The 7,436-nt window shown below is 69.6% G+C and overlaps 1 long non-coding RNA gene across 1 annotated transcript; it reads right to left on the bottom strand.

The window, feature by feature from the left end:
* Positions 1–291: 291 nt before the first annotated feature.
* On the bottom strand, positions 292–4,271 carry LOC149128902 (uncharacterized). Its single transcript, XR_016225889.1, has 2 exons — positions 3,956–4,271; positions 292–506 (listed from the first exon to the last, which is right to left on the bottom strand). It is a non-coding gene; the product is annotated as an uncharacterized LOC149128902 (long non-coding RNA).
* Positions 4,272–7,436: the final 3,165 nt, after the last annotated feature.

The raw sequence follows: 7,436 nt of genomic DNA, 5'->3' as shown, positions 1-7,436 counted from the left end.
CAGGCCGGTCCATGCTGCTCTCGCTGGGGCTCTGTGCTCCTGGCACCCCTCCGCCTGGCTGTGTGCCTCAGTTTCCTCATCTGTAAAATGGACTCATTTCCATTGTCTCGCTCTCGGGGCCCTGCGCAGGACGGAGAGGATTCACAAGTCCACTGAGCCCGTGCAGAGCTTAGGGCAGGGAACAGGCCCGGCCGAGTGGCCTCAGGCTCACCCAGGCACCGCGAGGACACCACGGCCTCTCTGGAAGCTTCCAGATCAACTTCCTACCCGTGTCTCTCTCTCTCTCTTAAAGAAAAGAAAAGAAATCATTTATTTGAAAGAATTAGAGAGAGAGAAAAGGAGGTCTTCCATCTGCTGGTTCACTCCCCAGATGGCTGCAGGGACGGGGCAGGGCTGGGCCAGGCTGAAGCCAGGAGCCAGGAGCTTCTTTCGGTCTCCCACGCGGGTGCAGCGGCCCAAGCACTCGGGCCATCCCGTGCTGCTTTCCCAGGCGCGTCAGCAGGGAGCTGGATGGGAAGTGGAGCAGCCGGGACTCGAACCGGCGTCCATATGGGATGCGGGCGCCATAGGTGGCAGCCTCACCTGAGACACAGCGCCGGCCCCGGCCCTGCGTCTCCTGAACCCACACATCCACGTCTGGGAAGTTCTCCCTGGAGCGCCCCGAAATCCCCCCTGGCTGACCCCTGGGATGGGGAGACGACGGAAGGAAGAGAGGATCGGTCCCAGGACCCCCAGCCGGGGTGCGAGGATGGGGAGCTGCTGTGCTCCGTCTCCCCAGGAGCCGACCCAGCCGGGGCCAGCGCAAAGCCACCTCACTCAGCCCCTGCCCTTCAGGCCATGGAGACCACGGACAGGCAGATGGACAGACAGCCGGGCCGGATGGGGCGAGAGGGAGCCTGAGGGTGGGAGAAAGGGAGGCGAGGGTCTTGGGGGCTGAGGGCAGGGGGGAGGCAGGAGGGGAGCCCCGGGCAGGGGTGTGGGAACCGGAGGGCAGCAGGGCAGGGGGCGCCCGGGCTGGGAACGGCCCGCGAGCCTCGCCGGGGCTCTGGGAGGCCTCATACCAGACACTGTCTAGACACAGCAGTCGTCAGCTGGGAACACCCAGGCTCTGCGGGCTCAGCTGAAAGGGAGCTTAACAAAGAGCTGAGCGGGAGAAAGGGGCAGCACAGCCGGCTGGCCGCCCCGGCCGGGGGGGGAGGGACCCCGGTGCGATGCGGTGTCCCTGGCGGCCAGGGCCAGGCCCGGCTCACTGCCGGGGGCGGGGGCGGGAGGGGAGACAGCGCTGAGTCTTTGTACCCCAGCTCTCCCGCCTTCCTGCTGCGCAGGTAGTTGGGGGCCAGGGGCAGGCACAGCGCGCTGAGCCCTGGGCTTCTCAGCCACAAAACAGGAACCCAGCCGGCGCCAGGGCGAGACCCCGAGTCTCAGTTCCCCTCCCTCGGCGCTGCGGCCCACGCAGCTCCTTCCAGGGGGAACTCCAGGGCCCCACGTGGCCGGGCACAGGGGCGCCCCTCGCTAAGGGCCTTCCCGCCGCCGGCCAGCTGGCACGGGTCAGAGCCAGGTCTGCTCCAGGTCTGTTCCTCACTCTCACCCTGCACTTCTTGTTGACCGGAAGGGGCAGAAGGCACGGCAAAGCCGCCATCCCTGTGCGTCCAGAGCCGCGAGGCGGGGCCCCAGGAGGCCGTGTCCCCGAGTGTGCCCAGCGCCCGCGCCCGTCCTCGCCCGTCCCAGCCAGAGCCAGTGGGCAGAGGTGCAGTCTTCGGGGGCAGCCGTAGCCCCAGACCGCTGCGTCCAGGACGGCAGATGGAGAGGCTCAGGGCTCCGGCTGCCCTGCCGGTCCTGGCCGCTGGGTCTCTGGGGCTGTCAACCCCCTCCCCTTCGTCCCACCACTCGGGCCGTCGGCTGAGCCTGGATGGGCCACTGCTCCTGTCGGCGCCAGGGACCAGGCCCAGCCCAGCCCCTGTGGCAGCTGAGAGGCCCGGGCCAGGGAGGGAAGCGGGTGCGAGGTCCGCTCCGCACCTGCCCGGGCTGTGCGCCCTCCGCCAACAACCCGGCTCCCAGGAAGGACTCGGATGTCCCGGGTTCCCAAGTGGTCTGGGTGGGGGTGGGCGGCCTGCGGCCTCTTCCTGTCCTCCCCCCCCAGAGGGGGAGAGCAGGGCACTGGTGAGGGGGACACTCACATCCTCGCTCACCCCCCCCACAAGTGCCAGTGATGACCCCGGGCCCAGAGCCTCGGGCAGGGCCTGTGGGACACTTGGAGGCCTGCGCACCCCCCACTCCCCTGCGGCTCTTGGGGTCCAGGCCCCTCTTCCTGTGTCGGCCACGAGCCTCGGTCCCCACCGGAGTCCCCAGCACCCCCGGCACCCTCTGCCTGCACCTTTGTTCAAGCTGTCCCCTCCGCCTGCCCCCCCTTCCAGCTGTCCCCACCTGCCCTCCAGGAACCTGCTCCCCACACCGGCCCCTGCCTCAGGACAGCACCGGCCCCGCCCTCGTCCAGCCCTCTCTGACCAGCGCCCCGCGCCCAGCAGCCCCTCTGGTTCCTGCCACGTGCAGCAGCCCCGCCCCCCCGCACATCTGGGCTTCTCCCTGGGGACCCCCAGCCACCCCCAGCCCCCTTCCTGCTCAGGGAGCCTCCTGGGACCCCGCCAAGACTTCCCGCATTCTTCATGGTGCCCGGCACAGCCCCGCCCCCCGCCCCCCCCCGCCGTGGTCCTGTCCTTGCCAGCGTGTCCCCAGTCTTGGCCCCTTGGACGCCCTCTCTTGGGGTCTCCTTCTCAAGGCATGAGGGAGAGGCCAGGGCCCACTGCCCCCAGAAACGCCTGCGGCAGAGGCCATGGGGTTTCCAGGGCCCCCAAGCTCCCCGTGGCGACCACAAAGCAAGGTCAGGCCCTTGGGCGGTCCCCTGGCCAGCAGGCCGGCTCCCCTGCCCCAGTGGCTCCTGCCAGCACAGCCCAGTGGGGGTCCAGCGGGAGGGGCGAGGCCTGGTCGGTGGCTCCCCTGCCCCGAGTGGCTCCGGCCAGCACAGCCCCGTGGGGGTGAGGCCAGGCCAGGCGGGGGCGGGCGGCAGAGCCCCTGGGCGCCCGCCCCCACCCAGACCCGGCCAGCTGGCTCCCTGCCCCCCTCCCCTCCTCGTCTCTCTCTTCCTCTGCTCTCCTCCTTTCTCCGAGTCCTTCTCCCTCGCCTCCTTCCTTTCTTCTTGCTGGGTTAAAAATAATCAACTTTCTGGGAAGCAGCGGCTCCCGCTGCGCCGCCCTCGCGCCCGGAGCCCCTGAGAATAGCTCCCCGCGCCCCCTCCCCGCCGCTGACTAATGAGCCCGGGCGGCGGCCGAGCCCGCGCGCTGCACCGGCCTTAACCGCTTCGTGCCCGGGCAGCCGGCCGCGTCCTCGGCCCCCGGGCCGCCCTGGACCAGAGCCCCGTGGCGCCCCTGGGTGTGTGTGTGTGAACTCTAACCTCCGACCGTCACGCGGGCTCCCCTGCAGTCAGCTTGGTGCTGGGTGACCGGCACAGCAGGGAGCGCGTCGGGGCGGGGCCGACACCCCCGAGACGGGCCAGGGCCGCATGGACGTGGACGGTGTGACCGGGCCGGAGAGGCCCGGAGCCCCCGCGGAGAGCCCGGGCCGAGCCGCTAAACTGCGCGTCCAGGGCAGGCAGGGCCCGAAGCCCGTCCAGGGGTCCCAGCACACCCCCCAACCCCACCCCCCCGCCAGGCCTGCAGGTTCTTGCAGAAGGGGAAACTGAGGCCCAGAGGGCGTGGCCGAGGCCGGGGCGTCGCCGCAGACACTAAGCGAGGGCCGCGTACCCGGGGACCCTTAGCCCCAGCTGCGGGGGGCTCTGAACGGGGTAAGAAGGGGGAGGGGGGAGGACAAGGTCAAAGGTGAGGGGTAGTGGGGCGAGCCGAGCGCGGAGCGCAGCCGAGTCCTCGCCGGCCCCGCCCACTCCGCGCGGTCTCTGCATTACCTCATCGCGGCGTGCGCCCATTGGCTGCCTGCCCCGGAGGCCGGCCCATTGCGGCGCAGCCCGTTAACCCTTTCCGCCTCGCGGCCTCTGCCCTGCCTGCGCCACGGGCGTTGGCGGCCCCTACGCGGCCTTCGGGCGCCGAGGCCGGGGGCACCTGGGGGACGGTCACGTGGGGGCAGGCCGGCGGCCAGAGTGTCCAGTGGTTGGAGCACGGGGCGGACGACCCTGGCTCGAGCGCTGCCCGGCTGCCGGCGGCGCGACCTTGGGCGGAGGGCCGAGCCTGTTTTCCTCTGCGGTGGAGGGGGCCGAGTGGTGCACGCTCCGCCCGCCCAGGTCCACCTTGCTTGTCACTGCCAGAGGTCCAGTCACTATCACAGGAGAGCCAGGCTGCCTCCCGGGGGCTCTGTGTGCGACTCCCGCGGCTGCTGGGAGGGGCTGCTGCAGGGGCTGCCTGGGCCCCCCGGGGAGAGACTGGACTCTCCCAGGCGGTCAGCACACGCCACTGCTGCGCCACCAGAGACCGAGGACCGCCAGAGCTGGGGATAGGAGTGGGGGCTGGAGCATTCAGATGCAGGGGGTCAGGAGGGCCCTGGGGGGTCGTCCTGTGGGTCAAGGGTCAGCTACTGGGAGGCTGCTGTGCCCCCACTCCCCCACCCTGCCCGGGTCAGCCGAGGCCCACACATACCTGGCGTCTGAGTATTTACAAGCTATAAATCAAGCCACCAGGCTTCTAAGTAAAGTCCGTCCTGCCCTCCTCCCTTGGACACACGCCCCGGGAAGGCTGGGCTCCCATCTAGAATTCTCAGCCCCCATGGGGTGGCGCGCAGGACCTGCCCCGGCCGGAGGCTCCCTACGCCGCAGCCCAGCCCCTCCAGAAGACCCTCGGGAGAAGGGACCCAGGGAGCAGGCTGGGCGCCACGCAGCAGGACACCGCGGGTCCCAGGCACACAGAGGGTGGTCGAGGGCCAGGGCTGCCCCTGGGCAGGGCCTCTCGAGGCTGGGGCTCAAGTCTGAGGGTGGTCCCCGGGTTTCTGTCTGAGCCGGCTTCCCACTTCCAGCCACGCCATGCACCCCCCACCCCGACCCTGGCCAGCTCCCAGGTGCCATCCGGGACTCCCCAACAAGTGAGCCAGCTGCCCACACCCTCCCCCAGCTGCCCCACCTGCATCCCGGCTGCTCCACCTCCTGCCCCTCCCTGTGTCGCACAGATCCTGGACGGTCAGTTCCCAGCCTCACAGCCAGCCGTGGCTGCAGGCTCGGGGGCTTCCCAGGCTCCCTGGCCTTGCCCCTCCTCACTGGTGCTGGGCCCAGCCGTTTGGACCTGCCCCCCCGAGCTGTCCAGCTCCGTGTTCTTTCTGCCCCGGGGCCTGCAGGGGTGCTGCTCCCTCCGGCCTCCACGCCTCTGCCCTTCCTCTGCCAGCCCCGGCTGCCCGGTGTTCTGGCTGACCCCCTGGAACCCAGCCGCCCATTGCCGGTGTTTCCCACCCAGACTTGCTCAGCCGCACTGGCCGCTCCAGGGAAGGGCCCAGAGCAGGTGCCGGCCTGGGGCAGGTGTGGGGCGCTGGGTCTGCGCTGGACCGAGATTGGCAGCCAGTACCCACGGCGGGCGGGCAGCCTGGGCGCCGGCACGTTCCTCCTCCGCGCGCCGCTTTTGAGACGGGGTTGTTCTCCCCATTCCTCAGGGCGGGAACCCTGAGGCTCACGGCAGGGGAAGCACAGACCCGGACTGAAGGACAGAGGTCAGCCACTCCCGCTGTCTGGATCCCCGGGCCCTCGGCCACGCCTCTCTGAGCAGAGCTTTGCTCTGTGTGTGGAGTGAGGTCGGCCAGGGTGCCGAGCCTTGCGCTCTCTTCCGGTTCCGACGTCCTCCCTGGAAGTCCCTCTGCTGAGCTGCCCTGCAGGGAGCACCTGCTATCGGCCTGTCTGCAGGACTCCCTGTGGCCATCCTGGAGGTGGTGCCCAGCACTTGGGGGCCGGTGGACGGTGACTTGGGTGTAATGGGTGTTGGCATTTGTGCGCCCTGCCGGTGAGGCAAGGCAAAGGCAGGGGAGGGCTTTGGAGTCCGTGGGGTGCAGATCTGGCTCCCCCGGCCTGGAGCAGTTTCGGGGGCTGGGGCACAGGACAGCCCCTCCCAGCCTCGGTTTCCCCATCCGAGGGGCAGGTGCCTCCTGGGGCTGTCAGCCTGGCTCGAGTCTTCCCCTGCCAACCGGGGCCCAGCAGGCAAAGGTGAGGGCGCGTGGGTCCCCCGGCCACACTAGCACGCAACGCGGTCCTGCACCTGGCCTCCGTCTGAAACACTCCCCCTCAGACAGGCGGGAGCCCTGAGCGCCTGGCCAGGCAGTCCGGCCACTGTGGCCAGCCGGGGCCGGGTGCACAGGTAGGGCTGTGCCTTGAGCTGGGCCCCCAGGTCCTGGGGTTCAGGCAGAGGTGGGAGGGTAGAGGTTTTGGGCCTCAGCACCGCAGCCAGCGGCTCCTGGGGCAGAGTCCGACTTGAGTGCCCACACCAGGCACTTCGCACAGGTCCTCTCAGGAACTCAGAACAGCCCCGTGGCTGGTGGCTCAGAGAGGTGCAGCGACTCGCCCAAGGTCGCACAGCAAGAACGAGACAGAAGGGTTCCTAACCTCTCTGACCCCTGCTCAGGCAATGGAGTTGAAACGCATAGATGAGGGGTGTGAGCAGACCAGGGAGGTTCTGGAAGAGACGGGGACACAGCCGTGGGTCCCTGCGGGGCGGTGTTTGGGTGACACGGTGCCGTGTCTGAGCTGCCGGCACTTGCTCTCTGTTGCAGTCCAGTTTGCAGCCGGGGCCTGGCCAGGCCGCTCCCAGGGGATAAGGACGGTTCCCTGGGCAAGAGCCGGCCCCACCCAGGCTCAGCTCACCCACGGCTCGGCCCCAGGGGAACCTGGGGGCCTTGCTAATGACGCTGCCGGCCGGGGGGGAGGGTCTTAGTTTCTGCAAAGTGCAGTGTTTCTCCATTTTACAGATGAGAAAGCTGAGCCCCCCAGCCCCCCCCCGCCCCGAAATGACCGGAAGGCTCCACCAATTCTGGTCACACCGCATCCCCGAGCCAGGATGGTTCTGACCCGAGCACTGACCCCTGGCAGAAGTGGGGCAGGGCCTTATGGGCTGGTCTTGAAGGCGGGGCAGTGACCATGGGGGGTGGAGGAGGAGACAGGGCCCTGCCCTCTCGGGGTGCCCAGGGGAGGTGGGGGGAGGGCCCTCCTGCAGCCCCGTCAGCTCTGGTGTTGTGGCCAGGCGTGCGCGGCGTGGGTGCTGGTGCTGGGGGTGGCAGTGTCTGGCCTGCGGCACATGGAGTGTGTGCGTGTGGCTTGTGCCCGAGTGGTGGGGTCTGTGATGGGGGGTGGGGAGTGCCTGCTGGGCTGTGTGCGCGTGCAGGCCAGGGTTCTGCTAACTGGGACAGTCCCCACGGGGAACAGGGAGGGAGAGACGGAGGCGGAGGAGTTAACCAGGGACCTGGGT

The sequence above is a fragment of the Oryctolagus cuniculus genome, chromosome 1 (genome assembly GCF_051225735.1).
Source record: "Oryctolagus cuniculus isolate XC-2025 breed Fujian yellow rabbit chromosome 1, ASM5122573v1, whole genome shotgun sequence".
Taxonomy (NCBI): domain Eukaryota; kingdom Metazoa; phylum Chordata; class Mammalia; order Lagomorpha; family Leporidae; genus Oryctolagus; species Oryctolagus cuniculus.
This window is presented reverse-complemented; position numbering and strand designations above follow the sequence as displayed.